The 21,284-nt window shown below is 42.2% G+C and overlaps 1 pseudogene; it reads left to right on the plus strand.

Annotated features, from left to right (window-relative positions):
* The first annotated feature begins 17,398 nt into the window (after nucleotides 1–17,398).
* On the plus strand, nucleotides 17,399–18,844 carry LOC110559940 (WD40 repeat-containing protein SMU1-like; annotated as a pseudogene).
* Nucleotides 18,845–21,284: the final 2,440 nt, after the last annotated feature.

Below are 21,284 nucleotides of genomic sequence, written 5' to 3' on the forward strand. Positions count from 1 at the left end.
GAGGAGAACAGAAACTGACATATTTAGGGTCCCACTTCCCAAATGGGACTGGGGTGACATTATGAGCTTCTGTCTTGATAGGCAGAGTTTCAACACGTTCCACAGCCTTACTCAGCGCACCACCCAAACGTCTCCTGCCCAGCAGCGACCCAGGCTGGTGGGATGTTTGCCTCTGATAGTCATGAAGAAGCCCAGTCAGATAAAAGTAACCACTGCTTGAACTGCCCAAAAATTATTATTCAGTTAGCCTTTTAACTTTCAATGGGCATGCTGCTATCCATATAACCACAAAGGCTAGCTACAGAGTAAGGGACTAGGCAAGATGGAGGAACTCCTAGGGCAGAGGAAATAAAACACGTAGTTATGGAGATATGGGTGGGGCACTGGAACAGGAAAATGCAATAGAGAGGTGCAGGGAAGATGGGAGATATATACATATACATATACATATACATATACATATACATATACATATACATATACATATACATATATGAAAGAAATCTAAATGGAATCACCAGATAATAGAGGAGACAAAGCCCCAACTAGACCTCTGTTGCCACCAAGTGAAACTTCCAGTGCCAGGAATGGGTTAGATCTAGTTGAATTGCTGGCCAAAGGGGCCCCCTGGAAACCCTCAAACAACTCAGGCCATTGCCAAGGTTATTGATTGTTCTGCACAAACTGATGGTAATGCCCTATCACTGAAGACAACATCTATGTATCTTATTGAACGTGGAGAAGTTAAGCTGAACCCAACCTAGGGCTTTCACCCCTACTGAGTAGTGTTCATGGTACTGGAAGGGACTCTGCACACAGCCAGAGGAGAAAGTCAAACCCAAACCCAGCTACAAACCAGCTACAGTGGTGACCTGCCTGCATGATACACTGGTACAACGGTGTCACAAAGGTTACAGGAATAACCAACCACTATTCTATTGGACTTATGGGTCACATCATGATGCCTGAAATTGTTAGGGTGGCCAAAGACCTAAGACTGGATAGGCCACAGGCCTAGGGTAAAACCAAATGCTGTTGTTCTGCTAATGAAACATAGCAATAAGACAACTCCTAATGACATTTTTGTAAACATATAGCTCAGTGTCCCGCTCAGCTATCAGTACAGAAGCCTCCTGCTCCAGGATTTAGGAGCATCGCATCTCCTAGATGGGAACCAATACAGAAAACTTCAACTGAACATTGTGTAGAGAGTGAGAGACTTGGAAACACTCGATCCTACATGAGAGGTCTCCATCAAACCCCTCCCCTCAGGGTCAGGGAATGCTGTGGAAGAGGAAGCATAAAGATTATAAGAGCCAGGAGGGATTTAAACCACCAAGGAAACAGTGTCTTCCTCACAGCAGGACTGACGCACATATGAACTCACAGAGTCCATGGCAGCACCCAAGGGGCCTGCATGGGGCTCCCAGCACTAAGAGGGAAAGTGAACATAACCCCCCCGCCCCGCCACCTCCATTCCTAACCAGGAACTATCTCCAGGTGAAAACCACTCGCAAAGGAAAACTTTTTTTCCAAAGGAATCTCACTGGGTATACAAACCACACTTAAGGAAGACTCCAATGCCTATCAGTAGATGGCCAATATACAACAAACTCAACACAATTGGGAGATGTTTTCTCTCATCATGCTTTGTTTGGGCATTTTTTTAACCTTACTTGTCTTTTACATACCTATTACAGTTTCCAAGTTTGTGTTTTTATGGGTGCATGTATGTGTGTCTCTTCATGTATATGTGTTTATCATGCTTTTTCTTTGTTTTTGTTTTTTTAATATTTTTATGTTTGCTTTGTTTTACTCTGGTATGTTTGTTTGTTTGTTGGCCTTTTGAGAGAAAAAACAAGTATAGGCTTGAGTGGAAGGGGAGTTAGGGAGGTTCTGGGAGAAGATAAAGGAGGAGAAACTGTGATCAAAATATACTCTATATAAAAAATTATTTTCAATAAAAAATATAATCCAATCCTCTCTCAAGGGATGGTGGTATTGGTTTGAACCTTAGGCCAGAAACAGAATACTGTATCCCAGGCTGGACATGATCCTATTAAGAGAACTAAGCCAGTATCTAAAGACAAATACAACTTGCTTTCTCTCATTTATGATTCCTGGATTTTACACAGATATATAAACTCAAATATGTGAGGAAGATATGGGAGAAAGTATTCAACATATCATATACCTATATGACTATATCTTCATGTAACATAATACCATGTACAATTGATGTACAAGATGAAAATATAAATATACAAATAAACAAATGTTGGTCCCACCATAATTTTTTACAACAGTGCTTCCCAGTGATACATACCTTCTTGGTCTGTGCACCGGTCAAAATTACATGCCTGGACTCCTCTGCTTCAAGAAGGCTGTAACAAGCAGTTTTCCAAATCCAAAATTCCAGAAAAGGAGAATTAGATACACTAGGCTGGAAAGATGACTCTCTCATGTCTCCTGAGATCTGTATTTCCAAATTAAGCAACTCTAATTTCTTCAAATCATTTTAGAGTGTCTCCACAGCCATGTTTTTTTTTCCTTGCCCTCCCATTGGTCACCTCTATTTTACGTGCCACTGACCTGTATCTATAAATCCCTCAAACCACGTATAAATTTTGTGATGTGGATAAGGGACATGCCCTCCAGAGACATTGAACTTGGCAAATTTAGAAAGAAGTGCTTTCGTTCTTCATCTTTTCATCTGAGGGTCACTCCTAGCAATTTCAGAGCTGCACAGCAATATGAGAAAATACAACATTTTGATGATAAAAAGATGTGCCGGTTGGGTTTTGTCAACTTGACACAAGCTATATTCATCCGGGAAGAGGGAAGTTCAACTGAGAAAATGTCTCCATCAGATTAACCTGTCGGCAAGACTGTGGGGCATTCTCTTAATTAATTATTGATGTGAGAGGTCCCCAGCCTCTGTAGGTGGTACCATCCCTAAGCAGGTAGTCCTATGAGGTGGAAGAAAGCAGGCTGAGCAAGCCCTGGAGAACAAGTAAGCAACATTCTTTCATGGTCTCTGCTTCAGCTCCTGCCTCCAGGTTCCTGCCTTGATTCCTTGCACTGACTTCCCTCAAGGATGGACTGCAAGCTGTATGCTGAGATTAACCCTCTCCTCCCCAAGTTGCTTTTGGTTATGGCCTCTAGCACAAAAAGAGAGCAAATCGGAACAGAAGCCCAACTGTGTATTCATTGACTTTTTGACAGTCTACAGGACTAGACTAACCTCACGAGTGACTACACACTCGAGTGTGTGCCGCCTCAACCTCTGCCAAGCCACGCGTTAGCCTTCCTGAACTGAGGCAAATTCCTGGGCTATTTTAGTCATTTCTCTTCACTCTCTACTCATGATAACACTTTAGGCTCAGTGTTTGTGTCTGCGTAAGTGATTCGGGTGTCTGTGTATGAGGGGTGTTCCCATGTGTTTACGTAGATACGCATGCATGCCAGTGAACATAGGCCTGCATGTGAAGGCCAGAGTACCCAAGGTGCTGTTCCTTGGGCACCACCCTCCTTTCTCTAGAAACAGGCCTCTCACTGGCCTGGTACCCACCAACTAGGCTAGTTTATCCGGGATCCTCCACCTCCCTAGCATGGGGGTTACAGAACATCACACCTGACTTTTTCACACGGGTTCTGTGCAGCAAACTCTGATCCTCACACCTCAAACCACTCTACCAACTGAGCCATCCCCTACACCCCGTGGATAACTGATTTTGAATTTTAATTCTGTCATTATGCAGATCGCGTGTCCATTCCACTCATACTTGGAGTCATCAAAATCAGCTAGAGAGAAGACCTGAGAGGCAGATCAGTGAAAAGAATGAAAAGAACGCACGCAGCTTGGAAACTGTGGCCCCTGAGAAACTGATCATCTCCCTATTCTGCATCTCCATCAAATCTGTGAGTGTGTTTAATTCTCCAACATGGAGCCCTGCCCTTCTCTTCTGTGAATGGCTCTGCTACCGTGAGCCGGTATCTGCTGTCATCCCATAGAATCTCAGAAATCACCTCAATACAAATTGGGTGCTTGTTTTTTGTTTGATTGTTTGTTCAAAGTTCCTTCACCGAAAGTACGTTTAAATATTTTAGTCAGTTTTAACAACTTCTGTAAATTTAATTTGCTTAATGGCCCATATTACCCATTACAAATAAATGGTTAGACCAGAAAGTTCAGAAACCTAAAACACTCAGAATTTGCTGGAGATTGTCTCCTAAAAAGTGAAAATTTCCAGGATTTAAAAAAAAAGAGAAAAAGTCCCACTTGTCAGTCTGTCAGAGCACAGATTCTGACACATGAAGGGAGGGTGTTGGCTTCCCACTGCTGTTCGAAGTTCCCTTTAGAATCAGAAAGATAAGCCACCTCCTCTGTGCTTTCCCTCTAGGAAGGCAGAACTCCCTCATCTTGCCAGATATTAAAACACTCCATGAACCACTGAATGATAATAACTGCTCAAACGTGGCTGCCGCCACCCATCAATCCACACCACCCTGGTTTGTTAGCTTCAGAAAACCTCCGAGGTTAACTGGGTCATGATTCAGTGATGTTTATCTAAGGATCAGAATATGATGAGCTTATAGCCCAGGAAAGGATACAGACGTCACAGTTGTGAGAGCCATTCAGCACAAATAGAAAGTGTTCCGCTCTGTGGCCCCGTGTGAAGGATTTATCCCAGGGACCTGAGGCTCTCAGATTAACACCATTCAATCTTGCTGCCAGGGGTCCCCTCCTCCCTCACTAAGGCCCACTCACAGGCCAGAAGGGCTTCCTGGGGGAAGTCATCAGGAGCTATTGACGGATCTGTGGAGTTCCCTTCCTTCCAGGTAAAGAAGAGCATCAGTTTGACTTGCCACCTAAAAAGACAGCATACACTCTGGAGCCCAGTTGAGTAGGTAACTTAAACACATTTAGTAACAAGCTCCGTACACAACCATCACAGGAAGCTGTAAACAAGCCTTGTTTCTGAGCTGCCTGACCGGCCACTGATGGGTGCTTCCAGGCACACAGCAGCCACCTCTAAGAAAGTAAACTGACCTTTGTATGTCTGCCTTCCTACCTCGGTCCTCTTCACTTACACAGTCAGCCCCCTAATAGTAAGCGCTTCATGGGAGACCTGAACACACCAAGTACTTTTCTTTGGCTTCAGCCTGAAAACCAATACGTTCGCTGCTGGTGAAGGCTGAGGGTCACCCCTTTCCCATCTTTAGCAGCAATGTGGCCACTGTGAGTTGTGTGCTCTTCTAAAAGTTTTTCTGAGCTTTCCATGAGCGAAAACAAGAGCCATGGAGAAGTTAGCCATGGTGAGGAAATAAGGAGGTGGATGTCACTTACCAGCCCAGGCTTCCCTGGTTATCCTTTTACCATTTGATGAAGCAACAGTGGTGGTTATAGGTATATTAGCAGCAATAATCAAATATAGCAGTTTTAATTATATACTAATGAAGGCAGGAGTGTTGATTTGGAACCTACTACATTTCTAAGACTAGAGAAAATAATTTCAAAGGAATAAAATATTGGCATGGGTTTCGTGGAATTTGCAACTTGTCTGAAAGAGCAACAAAAGACATTTTTCTATAATTGGAAATCAACATTAGAAAGTGCATGTATTCAAAGACTAGTGTAATGGACAGGACATTCTTCATTGACTTTGAAAAAGGAGAAATAGACTATAGTAGACAAGGAAGGCTCAATGGAATAAGTGGACACTGATCTATTTCATGATAGGTCCACACTAAGGCTTGCAGATAGCCAGAACTCCTGCTGGCTTGCAGAACATGCATCTCTCACTCACAGAGAGAGGAGTGTGGTTCATTTCTGCTCAGCATGGTCTTTATTCAGGAACCCAGGTTAAAAAAAAATTATTCTTCTGACAATGAGAACTGATAAGCAATATCTACACATAGCTCTGGAAGCTTCTTCTTGGTCCAGGCACATGTTGGTTCATATCCATTGTCCAGAACAAGCCTTCACGCCAAGCCAACCATTAACAGGATGACAGGTGTGATTTTCCTACAGTAAGAAGTGGAAGCTACATAAAACCCAGCAAGAAGGTATAATCCTGTAAGGACAAGGTAGCCAAGAGCACAGCAAAATCACATCACTAAAACACAGCAACACAATTGTTCCAACTACAAGGAGTATCTTCAAAGACATTGCGTAGAAGCAGGCAATGGCTTAGTGTGCAAAAGGCACTTTCTGTGCAAGCCTAGTGAGCTGAGTTCAGTTCCCAGAACATACATAAAAGTGGAAGGAGAAAACGAACTCTACAAAGTTGTCCACATGTACAATGATAAGAGCACATACACACACACAACTATTACCACCACCACCATCATCACCATTTTTAAAGTATGTATGAGAGCTGAAGAAGCGATTCAGCAGCGAAGAGAGTTTGTCGTACAAGCATGACTATGAGAGTGAAGATCCCAACACCAAATCATAAGCTAGGCATCCCACACAGTGCAAAAATGTGGAGTGGTGACAGGCATGCTACTGGAATTTGCTGCCTTCCAGCCAAACTGAAAAGAAAACGCAAATTCTAGGTTCAACAAATGACCTTGCCTTAAAAAAAAAAAAGAAAAGAAAAAGACATCATACATTCTCTGCCTCTGCTCACACACCCAAATCTACACAGATGTACTTATACCACACATACACACAGTTGTATGGACCAGGGTTTGGCAGAAAGAAGAAACTAGGATGGCTCCGGCAATAGGAACAGTGAAACTATGTGATTCAAGGATATTTTTGTCCCTAAAATTCTTTCCCTGGGGATGATGAACGTCTTCCCCCTCCTCCCAAGGTCCTGATGACAAACAAAAGCACAATTTCACTACAATTAACCCTGGGAGACCAATGGGTTCCTGGCCTACCTCAGACCATGCATGAAGGGTTGCTAACCAGAGCATGACTGACCACAAAGCCGTCACACAGGAACGTCTTTGCCCAGCACAGTTGATGGCTTCGCCGTAGCCTCCTAAATGGAATCCCATTCACCTAGTATTGCCTAGTCCGCGTGCTCTAGCCTGGCCCCCTAGTTTCCAGCCACATGCAATTTGAGCATAATGAGTTACTAATCTAAGAGGAATGGCCAGATACTCGGGTGAGCATATGACCTTCTCCAGTGCCTCCGTCTCTGAGGAATGTCAACAAACCACAGATTGTAAGAAACTATGGAAAGGAGGCATAGCTGATCTCATGAAGGTGGCAGCAGTTTTCTGGGAGGGTGCTTACCGTACATCAATTTTCATATTGATTTTGTCTGAGGCTTCTAAAAAGCTTTCCAGAGATGTAATAGTTTTCTTTCCCTCCAACAGTGCATGAAAAGATCTTTCCAACCCCCCTATATATGATGAGCTGTTCAGTGTGCCAATTTGTGAGGTAGGAAAAAGGAGTATTGATTTATGTTCTTATTTCCATTTCTTTAATTAAGGGTGAGCATTTTTTCATATGTCTTATAGCTCTCTATTTCTTCTATTTATGTGGTTTAAAAAAAAAAGAACAACTAATAAACAAAGTAGCCTTATATCTCCTGTTGAAAATAATCCTGAGATGCTCAGAGTTGGATGTAGAAAATGGACAGAAGAGCCAAAACCAGGTCAACACTGTGAGGTAAAACACCTCTAATGTAGGAATTGTGTGTGTGCTGTGTTTCAGAATTGTTTCCATCCTTGACATGTTTAAAATGTCATGTAGACACACACACACCTTACTACACATGGGAGAAAGATTACAGATGTTTTAAAATCCTGAATCCTAGCCATGAGTATGGAACATCTGATGATGGCCCAGATGAGGGCAGATGAGAGCATTCTGCAGATGCTCTCCTCCATTCTCTTCCATCTCGGCCTCTCTACTCCAGCATTTCCAAAACTGTCTCATGGAAGAATAAGCTCATGACCTGCCATGGGCGGAGGGGGATGGAAGAAGGTCAAGGGAACTTGAGAAACAGCCTAGACTGAGACTTCCCTCTGACTGAAGCTAGACTACCATGGATGAGTGACCTGCTTCTCTGGCACATGTAAAATAATGTGCCAGAGAAATAGCCTACCACACGGACTTGAGAGGACTGAGCCAGCAGACACATGCAAAAAGACTTAGACCACACCTGGCCCCTGGCAAGCGACAGATGTACTTGTTATCATGGATGTCGTTTTATCAGGAATAACAGTGGCAGCAGCAACATCCACAGGTTCAGAAAAATCCTCAGCAAGTAAACCCACTTAACATTGCTTAACTCAGGTTCTCACTTATTAGTTTTCTACACCTGATGTGTCTTGCCTTTTGGGAAAACGCCATTTTCTTTTAATCAGGCTCCTCAAGTAGAAAATTAGTCGTCATGGGAACAGGAGACCATGCTCAAGGTCAATGGAAGGTCCTGCCCTGTGATTTATGTGAAACCTCCAGTTACTCCTAAGAACTTCTTTTATCTAGTATCTAGGGCAGCTTTGAATGCATCACTTAATATTTTAATATTAATAACTGTGAAATTGCTCTGGAAGAAAAAAAGGATCCTGTCTTATCTGTGCCAAACCTCACCCAAAATCTGGCACACCTTGCCTCATGAAAGTCACATACGTGTCCTGTCTAAATACCAAATAAATAGGAAAAAATGTTCAATAGCATATTATGCCCGAGAGCCCGTAAGGGTGCTACAGCAGGGGTTTTGATAGCTGTGGAAATGTTGAATTTGCCAATAGGTTTACACTATTGTACCTACATGGTTTTCCTACAAAAGCTTTTACGTTGGATTCATTTGTTAGGACTCTAAGTTACACTAATTTACCAATTACTTACACTAATATTCAAATTTTATATTTCCTTTATTAAAAAAACTCCAGAATTTTTGGTATCATTGGTATCATTGGGTATCATGTATATTTTCTATACATCAAATAACTGGAGTTGATGAGTAGATCCCTGTATTAGGGTTCTCTAAAGAAACAGAACCAAAATAATTGCTGTATGGGGTATGTTAGATTGGTTTACAGCAGTGGTTCTCAACCTTCCCAATCCTGTGACCTTTTAATCCAGCTCTTCATGTTGTAGTGACCCCAACCATAAAATTATTTTCGCTGCTGCTTCATAACTGTAACTCTGCTGCTGTTAGCAATCGTAACATAAATATCTGATATTCAGGATAGCTGGTATGTGACCCCTGTGAAAAGGTCACTTGACACCTAAAGGGGTTTCAACCCACAGGCTGAGAGCCAATGGTTTATTTACAGGATAGGGCATGACAGAGAGACTTAGACCCACATGGAAAGGCCAAATGAGCTGGGTTAGACGTCGGGGAAGGACAGCAGCTGCAGCAGCAGCAAGAGAGATGCACTCACAGGTAAAAAGTGAAGGCAGGAAGGCAAGTCAGCACAGCTTTTTGTCCTGGGACTTCCTTATTTCTGGGCCACTACAACAACGTGCTGCCCAGTCTGAGGATGAACCTCTCAACTCAATTACTCCTTCATGACGAAGTCCCCACAGACCTGCCTAGGACCATATCTCTCACTCAGTTGTAGATCCCTCAAGCTGACAACCAACACTTGTCAACCCAAGCCTGGTGGAGTTTCATGTTCCCTGCACCGTGCTATGATCCCTAGAATCCAGAAATGTGCCTCTGGCCATGGGGGGAGGGGGGCTAAGGCTGTGCATCTATTGCTGTTCTGTGCCCCAAATGATACACGTACACTGTTTATAAAACCATCCCAATCCCTGCAGGTATTTGATTCTGTCCATCCCCATTTTCACAGGAAAAATTGACAGCACACGAAGTTGATAGCTTGCACACAGCGAGCTTTAATATGACAGGCAGTTCTGGAAGGGGATCACAGAGCAAACAAACACTTGCTAGAAATGTTTTATTTGGGATGGTTTCAGACAAGAAGAGCGTGAGGCTGAGAGGTACTTGGAATGAGGTTTGAGCCTGGTTTCTTAGAGAGAGGATGAACTGTTCTCTGCAAAAGAAGTGTTTACTCAAAGCCTCGGAGTCACTTGAACACAAACTGGCTTTGTTCTTAGCCAGACGGGGCTCCTTTCAAACACATGCATGCCTGCAATTGTTACTGAAGCTTTGTTTCTGTCTTGAGATTTTGATTCACGTTGCCTGAAATAACACAAAGTAACTGGCTGACAAGTGCATTTTAGAAGACTCTATGTGCAGGTCACCCTGGACGCCTGCTTTAACAACAACTAAGTTACAAAGGATTACCTCAAGGCAAGGGGATGGGGTAGACTTTGAAATCCATGATTTTAACTAACTCTCCTCTCTCTCTCTCTCTCTCTCTCTCTCTCTCTCTCTCTCTCTCTCTCTCTGTGTGTGTGTGTGTGTGTGTGTGTGTGTGTGTGTGTACGTCAAGCATTGCTAAGGTGCTGAAGAGGTGCCATCCCCAGAGAAGCTGAATCATCTTGTCTCACAAAGCTGAGGTAGCTGTCTGCATAACCAAGACTCTAGTCTAGAGAGATAGATGGAGAAGGATGGGGAAACGTACACCATGTATGATTACATTTTCCACAGCTTTTGGGGGATTGTACATGGCATCTACCAGCAGTGCCAATTGGACACCTTTTCCCAGCGAGCTAGGTTTTCTGCCACGATATTAAATGAAGTGGTGAAATGGGGCATGCTTGTCTTCAGAAAACATTCAGCTTTTCCTCATTCAATACAGTGTCAGCAGTTGGCATCATAAATGGCATGTGTTATCCTGGGGTATGACATTGCTTCTATTCTTAGTTATCTCGGCAGTTCTGCTATGAAGTTTACCTGGTTCCTTTTCCGCACTTGCTGAGAGATGAACATACAACTTTTGGCCTTAGTTCTGCTTTATGGTATGACGTGTTTACTGATCTGTACATATCAAATCATCCTTCTATTCCTGGTGTGCAGCCTACCTGATTGTGGTGAATTGTATTTCCAGTGTGCTTTTGCATTTGGTCCGTTTACATTTTGCTGAGAATTTTTGCACCTAAATCCATCAAGGATATTGGTATGTGGTTAACTTTAGCCCTTGTGTCCCATTCTGCTTTGGGGACCATGGTGATACTGGCCTCATAAAAATTGCTGAGAAGAATTTCTTCCCTCTTCTAGTCCTTGAAATAACTAAAGGAAAATTGATATTAGGTTTTTTTTTATATAAGTTTTTGTTTTGTTTTGTTTTGTTTTGTTTTGTTTTGTTTTGTTTTGTTTTGAGTGTTGGTAAAATTTAGCAATGGAGCACCCTTCCAGTCCTGGGCTTCTCTTCACTGCAGATTGAATCCCGTTAGATACTTTTGATCTTTTTGAGTTTCCTCTTTCTTCATGACTCAAGCTCACTAAGATAGATGTGTCTAGGAATTTGTCCATGTTGTCTAGGTCATCAAAGGTATTAGCACACAGAGATCATAATGATCCCATCCAATCTTTCCTATTTCTACAGTGTCAGTAGTAATGGTTCCTGTTTCATCTATGACTTTACTTATTTGAATCTTCTCTTTTTCCTTAGTCTAGCCATGAATTTGACTATCTGTTTCATGGATTGTTGTTCATATACTGTTCTAGTCTTTACTATTTCTTCACTATGGCTAACTTTGACTTTGTTCTTGTTTCTCTAGCTGGTTGAGATGGAATGATAGATTATTTGTTAAGGACCCTTTTGTATTTCAGACGTAGATTTTGATTGCTACAAATTTCTTTCTTAGTGCTGAACTTTCTGTATCCTATTGCTTTTGTGAGTTTGTGTTTCCATTTTTATTTGTTTCAAGAATGTCTTCGGGGGCTGCAGATAGATGGCTCAGCAGTTAAGAGCACTGGCTACTTTTCCAGAGGACCTGGGTTCAATTCCCAGCACTTACATAGCAGTTTAAAACTGTCTGCAGCTCCAGTTCCAGGGAATCTGATACCTTCACACAAGCATACATGTAAGCAAAATATTAGTGAATAATTGAAAAATAAAATAATCATAAAAAAGAATGTCTTAGATTTTATATGTAAGTATATATTTATAAATGTCATATATATATATATATATATGTACATACATGTACCAGAAAAGGGAAGGTATTTGATATAATTTCAATATTTTTATTTGGTTGAGACTTTCCCTGTAATTCTCTGTATTGAGAATGTCCCGTGTATTGATGAGATAAATCTGCACTCAACATCCTTTAGTGGAATTTTCACATTTGGTCTAGGATACAACTTGACTCTGATGCTTCTATATGATGGTTTGCTGATGATGGATTGTTAATGCCTCCAACTATAATTATGTTGACGCCTAAACTCATTTTTTGGACCTATCAATACTAGCTTGACATGTCTGGGTACCCCATGTTGGGCACATATATACATGCATAACACATACATATATACATATATATACACATATATACATATATATGTGTGTTATGCATGTATGTATGTATGCTATTGAATTGATTCTTCCATTCTACATTTACCTTCCTTGTCTCTCAACATGGCTGATGAGGAACCCCAACAAGCTGGAGATCAGAGAACTCATGTCATGACTGAGTTTTTTAACCCAGTGTAAAGGGGCTGCAATGATGCTTTTGTAGAGGCCCCAAGTTCAGGCCTCCACACCCACACTGGGCAGCTCACAACCACCTGTAACTCCAGCTTCAAGGGATCCAAAAACTTCATATAGCCTCCTCCTCCTCCTCTGTCATATGCACTCATATGTACATACACACACATGTGTGTATGTATATATACAATCGAAAATAAATCTTTTAAATAAATAAAACAAAATAAACCATGGAACAAAGAGAACTGGTAAAATAGCTACCTGCAGCCTGCAGCCCCTCCCTCTGTGAACCTCAGCCTTTGGGGACGGTACAGAGCACGCTAGAATCAGAATAATCTCCTTGAAAAGTCTTTGAATAAGGATATTCATTTACTGTATCTCATGTGTGGCACATTCACCATTAACTTCTGCTCTGAATTAAACTGCAGCTAGTAAATAGTTTTATCTAGAATCGATGTGAGAAAAATTAGAAAGTTCAATAAGACACGCTCAATAAAAAAACTTAAAAACTCCAAGATCTACAGTTTTTTTTTTGTTTGTTTGTTTGTTTGTTTGTTTGTTTTTAGTTGAAAGGATCCGAGGGAATGTTAAGCCTAATCTATTTATTTTATTTGTGGAAAGAATGAAAGCCAGGGAGGTTAAGTGGTTGATCTGATATCAAACAGGTAGCTATCAGCAGGACCACCTGGGGCCTTCTCTCTGCAAACATCTGAGAAGAAGCGCAAGGTCACCAATTGAATAATTGAAGACTGAGGGGCCACTCAGTCATCTCCATCCCAAACACAGTAGAGCAAAATGTACTGAACTGAGTTGCCAGCATAAAATGTTTTCTCCATTAGAATTACAGCCAAAACTTAAAGCCAACTTTGGACATGCAAAGAGGACCAAAAATAAAAAAATAAAAATAAATCAAACATTATTACAAGAGCTTTCAGAAATTTAAAACATTCAAAATACTTCCTCGCAGTCTCCAATATGTTTGAATATAATTTATGGTTTTTAAGAAAGTCTATGTGTTCCTATCAACACACGTATTTTCTTATTTTTCCTGAATATAATTACTGAATATAGTTGCTCTGAAGAAGTGCCAGACGCTTCTGAAGCAGACTTCGCCAACTTGCTGAGACTTGGCTTTTCTTGTCATCCCTCCCGTCATGACACCATTCAGGCAGCAGGAAAAACAATTGGGCACAAAAATCACATGAACATTGTATGAAGTGAATATATGTTACTGTGGTATGATAAAAATATACTTGCTTTTTGCCCTGTCTCCTTTCGTGGAGCCCTTGCAGTTCCATGAGTGACAGAGATATTTGATTATTTCTGAGTGTGTGTCAGTTAAGTGACTTAGAACAGGGAAGCTGCAGATGAATATCCATCTGTAAGGAAAACCCAGCATCTGGGGTCGGGATTCCAGCCCCAACCACTAGCCACGAAGAGGAAAGGTGTGATGGTAAACACTTTGGTTGTCAAAGCAATTGAATCTGGAATCAACTAAGGGAGAAGCTTCTGGATGGCTGTTTCTAGAGGGAATTACCAGAAGGGGGACTGAGTCAGAGTGTCAGCACCTTCTTTATGTGAATTCTCAGGTAACAGAGGCCCAAGGGAGAGCACTTTTGCTTTTGCCTTCTCACCTTCACTCTTTGCTGGTGCTGGTGCAAGGGCCGATGCTATCATCCTTTATTTACATCAGGACCCAGGCTCTTTGGCCTTCCAACATGGACTGAAGAGCAGCAGTTCTTCAGGAATGCTTCAGTACCCAGTTGGGGCATGCAGCCTTGTGGGCAGATACAGGGTTCTCAGCCTCTCCCGCACACTTGCAGGCCATTGTTGAACTTCTCATCTCTACCATAGCAAGTTCCTCACTGTAATATAATTTCATTCTCCCAGTTCTGTTCCTTCAGAGTGGTGGTTCTCAACCTTCCTAATGCTGCAACCATTGATACAGTTGTTCATGTTGTGGTGGCCCCCAACCATAAAACTATTTTTGTTGTTACTTCATAACTATAATTTTGCTACTGGCATGAATCATAATGTCAATATCTGTTTTCTGATGGTCTTAGGTGAGCCCTGTGAAAGGGTTGCTTGAGGACACCCCCGAAAGGGGTTGTGATCAACAGGTTGAGAACCGCTGCTTTAGAGACTCCTGAACAATCACAGCAGAAAGGGGCTGGAGCGGGAGTTCAACAAGAAGATACCACATACTGGGAGGCTGGTGTCATCCCACATTACAGGGGCAGAATCTCCTGCCCTCTAGACCTCCCCGCTGTACCCTGCCTGTGCTGTCCTTGATAACATCCTTTATAAGGAGCCAGTAAACAGAAATATGGTGACTGTTTCACTGAGATTTGTGACTCATCAGAGAAATTTATCAGGCCTACCAAGGGAATCATGGAAGCCCTCGTGTGTGTGTGTGTGTGTGTGTGTGTGTGTGTGTGTGTGTGTGTGTGTGAAGTAAAACAGGCCCGTAGAAGCTGTTTTTGTTAAAAAGCAGCTGTGGCTCCTTTACACCCATGGGATAACTAGAAGTGGGTAAAAGCCTAGCACATATGTACAGAAGTTTCTAGAAAGAATCGGCACCTTCTAGTGCACCAAAGCTGGTTAGAAGGTCAGTGACTATCAAGAGTTGGGAAGGTTGAAAGCCCGGAGACAGGTTATCTTGGGGTGTCATCAGCCCCCTGAGTAGCCATTTATTAACCCTCTGTACCCAACCTAATGTCTGTCTGACAAAAAAGTAAATCCTCTGGAATATACAAACAGAGAATGCATTTCCAAATGGCCAAAAAGCTCCGAATGTCCTCAGGCAACATTTGAGGCTGACAGCTTTTCCACTTTGCTGTAACCCACCTGCCCGATGTCTCCACCAGTGTGTTTTTTTAAAAAGCGTCTTGATTTACATCTTCCTTCATTCAGCTACTATAAAAATGTGCAACTGCTTCCGGGTTGGAATGTGGAACTTGGGGATACCTAAGTCTGTGTCCCTGGGCCCTGGTCATGGGTATTCGGCTCCAGAATAAAGTATCTCTCAAAGGGGATCTCTGAGGTGACAGCCGTGTTCTTGACAGCAACACTCCTCTGCTTTCTTTGGGTAAGTCTGCTCGACCCTGAATAGGTACGTTAGTCACCCCAGGAGAGCCCGTCCGCAGACCTAAAAGCACAAAACGTCATTGCCTAAGCCTACAGTCCCTTGGGAGCCCCAGAACACAACAGCCTAGGACAGACAAGCACCCTTCAACCCAAACCACAGATACCTCACGATGGAACAGGACCAATCAGTTTATAGAAACCGAGTTGATCTCCACATCCGATGACAGAGACAGTGATTTCTTTGGGGACTACCTGGCGGACGTGGAGCTGGGGAAATAAAATGAGAAAACCACACCCTTGTCAGCATGGCCTGATTATGCTATTCACTTGCTACTTTCCCCAACGCCTCCACCATTTAAACATGAAGCTAACTCACTTCAGTGCCCCAGAGAAAGAACGAGGTCACTCTGCGTTATCTTCTTTGTGTTCACTTTATCTCTTTCTCTTCCATGGAATCCCCTCCCTCAGCCTCTCACCATTACCTCCACCCTTTTAACTGGTGTATTGCAATGGGTGGCGAAGCCTAGACTAACAAGGCTGGTGAGCCATGCTGCAGAATTTTCCCCCAAGAACTCCGGTTACATAGATAAAGGTAAGAACATAAGACTTGGGGCTGGAGAGATGGCTCCATAATTAAGAGCGCGTACTGCCTTTGCAGCAGATTCAAGTTTGACGTACAACACCCATGTCTGCTCACAACAGCCTCCAACTCAACTCCAGGAGATCTGACACACAAGCAGCACCAACACACAGACACACATACATGATTAAAACAATGAACTGGATCTTTAAAAGAAGATGGGACTTTAGCATCTGAAGTGAGGGCAGGGAGGCAGGCCGCTCTCTGTGAGCCTGAGCCTGAGTCCTGAGTCTTTAACCAATGGAGCGCTGATAATAAATGTCAAAATTAAATTGTGAGAATCAGAGAACTTATTGGTGTGGGGAAAACACACACACACACACACAGAAATACTATTACTGAAGAAAAATCATGGGGTTTGGTCTTTTGTTTTGAGTCGTATTTCACGTGCAAGATAATGATATCTTTTAACCACATGAGCAAACCGAAACTAAATTTAAAAAGGGGAAAAAAATTGAAAAGCAAAAAAAGCATTCCCTTGGCATAGCTTTCTCAAATTTAAGATGCCCAACGTGCTAATTAAGACACTGTGAGGGGCCTGACCTTCGATGATGAGTTGCTTTTTCAACTCCTGTGGTTTCTGCCTCTGAGTGTGATAAAGCTGGATAAAGATCTTTCTTCCATGCAAATTAGGAGACTTTTTGGTTAATAACTTTGATGCTCTGCAGGTCCTGTGGGTGAGTGGGTCTTCCAGAGCACACAGTTAAAAAATTAGGCTAGTTCCTTCTCCTGCCTCCTTCTCCCCACTAAACTTCATCAAAACTTTTGTTTTCTTTAATACCGTATTCTGATTTTTGAAAGGGAGCTGAATAAACATATCTCATAAGAGTCTCTTTTTTTGTTTTGTCAAGGTCCTTAATTATACAATCATAATTTAATTATACAAGAATGACCAGAATGTATGGATCTAAGCTAAGTGATCAAACAACTGATTTTCAAAATACTAGAACTCTGTAAAGAGGAGGAACATTTGACCAGCCATAATAAATATTTTTAGTGTTTTTTTAAATTATAAAAACTTGTATTTGAGGATTCACTATTAAAACTTAAATCCCACATGTCCCGAGGTGGTGTGCGACCCCATCTGTGCTGAGTGGGGTCTGGCGGGGAGTGATGCCACTATGTTAATCAAAATTGATTATGATCCGTCTTATCATGCAGTCCTTGAACCAGTTTACATCAGGGCATTGGCCACAAGGGGAGACTCCTGTCTTTCTGAACACTGTGGACAGCATTGACTGTTTCATGGCTGATGTTAAGAGTGGCCATTCGGATACTGGTTCACAGGCTATCCAGTCTCTGAATTTTCCAGTCAAAACCCTTAGTGACTCCTACAAATACGTGGATCTGGAATTGATAGAGCTTAGTGCTGCCAGGTCGCTTCTGAGACAGACAGACCCACCTGGGGAACTCAATGTGCTGCCTCTATCTCGTCACAAGGCATTGCTGGAACAGGTGTTCAAATGGCAGCCGTGCCAGGATTAGCTCCCTCCTGGTATGACCATAGCTTTGGTTGGAGGCAAAGCAGCTTTCAAAGATATGAAAGAACAAAAGTTTCCCAGGTAGGCTGGCAGTGGGGGTGCACACCTTTAATCCCAGAGCTTGGGAGGCAGAGGCAAGTGGATCTGTGAGTTTGAGGCCAGCCTGGTCTACAGAGCAAGTTCCAGGACAGCCAGGGCTACACAGAGAAACCTTGGATAGATAGATAGATAGATAGATAGATAGATAGATAGATAGATAGATAGATAGATAGATAGATAGATATTTCCCATTTAACTGAGCAGGCACATTCAGTTTGATCAGAAATCCCTACGGGGAATGTGCTACGTTTTCTCCACATGATTAGTATCAATATCTGGTCACTGGGTCTGTTGATGGATTTATTGAACTTCGCTACTGGGAAAATCAGGAAGAATCTCAGTTACCAGGACCAGGATAACTTCATGATGATGGCTGATGCTGGCCTGTGTGTGTGTTTCAGCAGAGATACCAAAACAGTATCTACCAGGGCCCAGAATGAAAAGATCAAGGTGTGGAAGGTTCAGAGTGGACACTGTTTAAGAAGACGTGAAAGGGCACATTGTAAAGGGCTTGCCTGTCTGAGCTTTTCTTAGGGAAACTATCAGATCTCAGTGCCTCTTTTGACCAGACAAATAAGAATTCGTGGTTGGAAATCTGGAAAAACACCAAAGGAATTCTGAGGCCATTCCTCCTTTATTAATGAGGCAACCTTTACAGAAGATGGACATTGCATTATCAGTGCGTGGCACAGAATATTCAAATACATTTAAATCCCTAGACAGTAGTGCAAGGACAGATACTTTGCTCAACAATGTGATTCTGCTTCCTAAAATCCCAGAGCGCCCTGTGGTGTGCAATCAACCAAAAAACACGGGGGTCTTCATGAACATGCAGGGGCAGATTGTCAGAAGATTCTGCGCTGGTAAAGGAGAAGGCGGGCACTTTGCTTGCTGTGCCCCTCCACCATTGTGGGTAGCTATCAGAACCTGGTTGCGAAGGCAGACCCCTGCTGCTCTGGAAACGCTGAGTCAGCCTTTACACTGCAGCCAGGGAGCAAGTAATTAAGGTTAAGTCTCAAACTCTGGGGCAAATACCTAATGTGCCTAATTAACATATTAAAGCAGACCCAACTGCCAGTTCTCCCAGCATCCCTCAGTTCCTACCTATTACAGGGTATGGCTGGCAAACCACCACCACCCCATCCCCCCTCTTCGCTACATAATCTAGCCATTTTGGTTACCTGTCCCTTCCTGTACCTTTGCCCTCCTGGCTCTTCTCTTCCCCCTCCCAAACCCCTGCTTTTCACAGGGCCCAGCTCAGCCTGGTTCTCTCCCCTCCAGACTCTCCCAGAGTTTCTGCTTCTAGCTATGCTCTCTCCGTTTTTTCCACAATAAACTCTCTCCTGTGTCACACCTAGGAGCAGTCATGTTCTTTTCTTTTTGTTTTCTACATTCACTTCAGTGAAGTCATGTTCGTGTGCTACTTTTACTTTTTCCATGATACCTTTGTAAGCAAAGATATTGTCTGGACGAGCCACAACAATAATAATGTTGGGAAAATGTCGCGCTTCAGAAGCAGCTACCATTCAAAGTACTTTAAAGGCATCAGAGTGTCTGCTTTTAACTGAGGCCATCACTTAATGTTTTCTTTAATCTTCCACCAAAAGACTTGAAATACTAATATTTCTAGAAGAAAACCTTTTTATTCAAAATGCTAATTAAAACCTGACTCTGAGCATAAAACTTGTAAATAAATCACACCATATTTAGTAGCTTTGGGATTTTTTAAAATATTTTAATAAATTTACACCTTTCTGAAAAAAAAATTGTGAAGTCCTGCACATGTTACGTCTGTTTATAAGAACTGAGGATTGAGGAATAGTCGGTCAGCAGTTAAGAGCTCTGGCTGATCTTGCAAATGATCCAGGTTGTGTTCCCAGCACCCACATGGCACTTCACAACCGTCCGTAACTCCAGTTTCAGGGAATACAGTGCCCTCTTCTGGCTGTCATAGTTATTGAACATACATGGGGTACAAATGTGTATGCAGGCAAAACACTCACACACATAAAATAAAAATAAAGTTAAATGTTTACAAAATATGAGCTGCTTACATCTTAGCTATCACATGTTCTTATTTTTTAAGTACAGGTTTCTGGTCCCCACTTTAGATGGAAGTATAATCATTCTTGATGGTGTTCATTACAGTGCATTCTAAAGCAGACAAATCAGGACTTTGGACACTACCATCACAGTGGAACAGGGGACCCTGTTTCCCTAAACAAGGTTTAAGAAACCTGCTTCCCTACTTTCTTAAATTTAATCCAACTTTGTTGTAAGGATTTGCCCTTGTTGTATAAACTGTATTGTACGGCAGTAGCAATCAGGACCTGCTCTACCACGGTATGTGACAACACACTAAATAATTCAGGAAGTATTATTAACAAATCCACATCCACTAAGGTCTTCAGCTATCTCGTGTGTTAGTGTGTGCATTTCTTTCCTTGGCAGTGAGAGCAAGAGAGTATATTGCCTAGTTCTATTACCCATAAAAATGGGAGAGGGACTAAGAGATGGCTCAATTAGTAAAGTGATTGGAAAACATGAGCACCGGAGATCAGGGTCAAGCACCCACATAGAATGCCAGGCATGGGGAGTGTTCCCCTGCAAGCCCTGTAGCGTTCCCCTGCAATCTCTGTGTTGGTGGGGGTGGGGGAGGGTAGTAAGGCATGGATCAACCCCTGCTGCTCATTGCCACCTGGGCCTTATATGTTAGCCCAGGTTCCAGACTGAGCTGTGCTCTGGGTGGTTGGGGGAAGGAGGGACAGGAGGCTTTCTCAGGCTTCTGTGTGTACCTGTGCATACACAGACACACAAAAATGAGAAGTGCTGCAGTTATGGTAAGTAAATTATTAAGGACTTCTAGGTATCCGAGTAGAGTTTCTTGGGAGAGATGTAACAAAATTAGCTTCACATTTATGCAGAGAAGTGGTGATGTAAACAATAGCATTAATGTTATAATGCGATTTTAATATTCAAGAATAACTTAGAAAGTACCTGCTTCATCAATTTCAGCCTCCAAACCACAATCCGTCGTTTATGGTCATTAAAAGTCCATCAGTACCTCATCCAAATTAGATTAATTTATTACCTGAGATTAAATTATAATCATTCATTTTGTTGATTTTTATCAATAAATTAAATATTGGAAGCTGTAGTCTTCCCAGGTCAGGTGCAATTTTAATTCAGAAAAGATGCATGGCTAAGGAGTCGCTGTGCTAATTAATAATTCTTGATTAACAGAACTGTGAATTACTGTGATCTATCACTCTTGAGAGATTTTTTTACAAGAAGAAAGTCTTGATGCAGGAATATTTTCTCCTCACACAGGCACATTTTTCTCTTCCTGGAGTGAGCTGAGAGTGAAGACAAAAAAAAAAAAAGTGTATTCTGTCATTATCTCACTTCCTGCCAAGTTTTTCCGATCTTGAGAAAATTAATCCTGC

This window comes from Meriones unguiculatus, chromosome 16 (genome assembly GCF_030254825.1).
Source record: "Meriones unguiculatus strain TT.TT164.6M chromosome 16, Bangor_MerUng_6.1, whole genome shotgun sequence".
NCBI lineage: Eukaryota > Metazoa > Chordata > Mammalia > Rodentia > Muridae > Meriones > Meriones unguiculatus.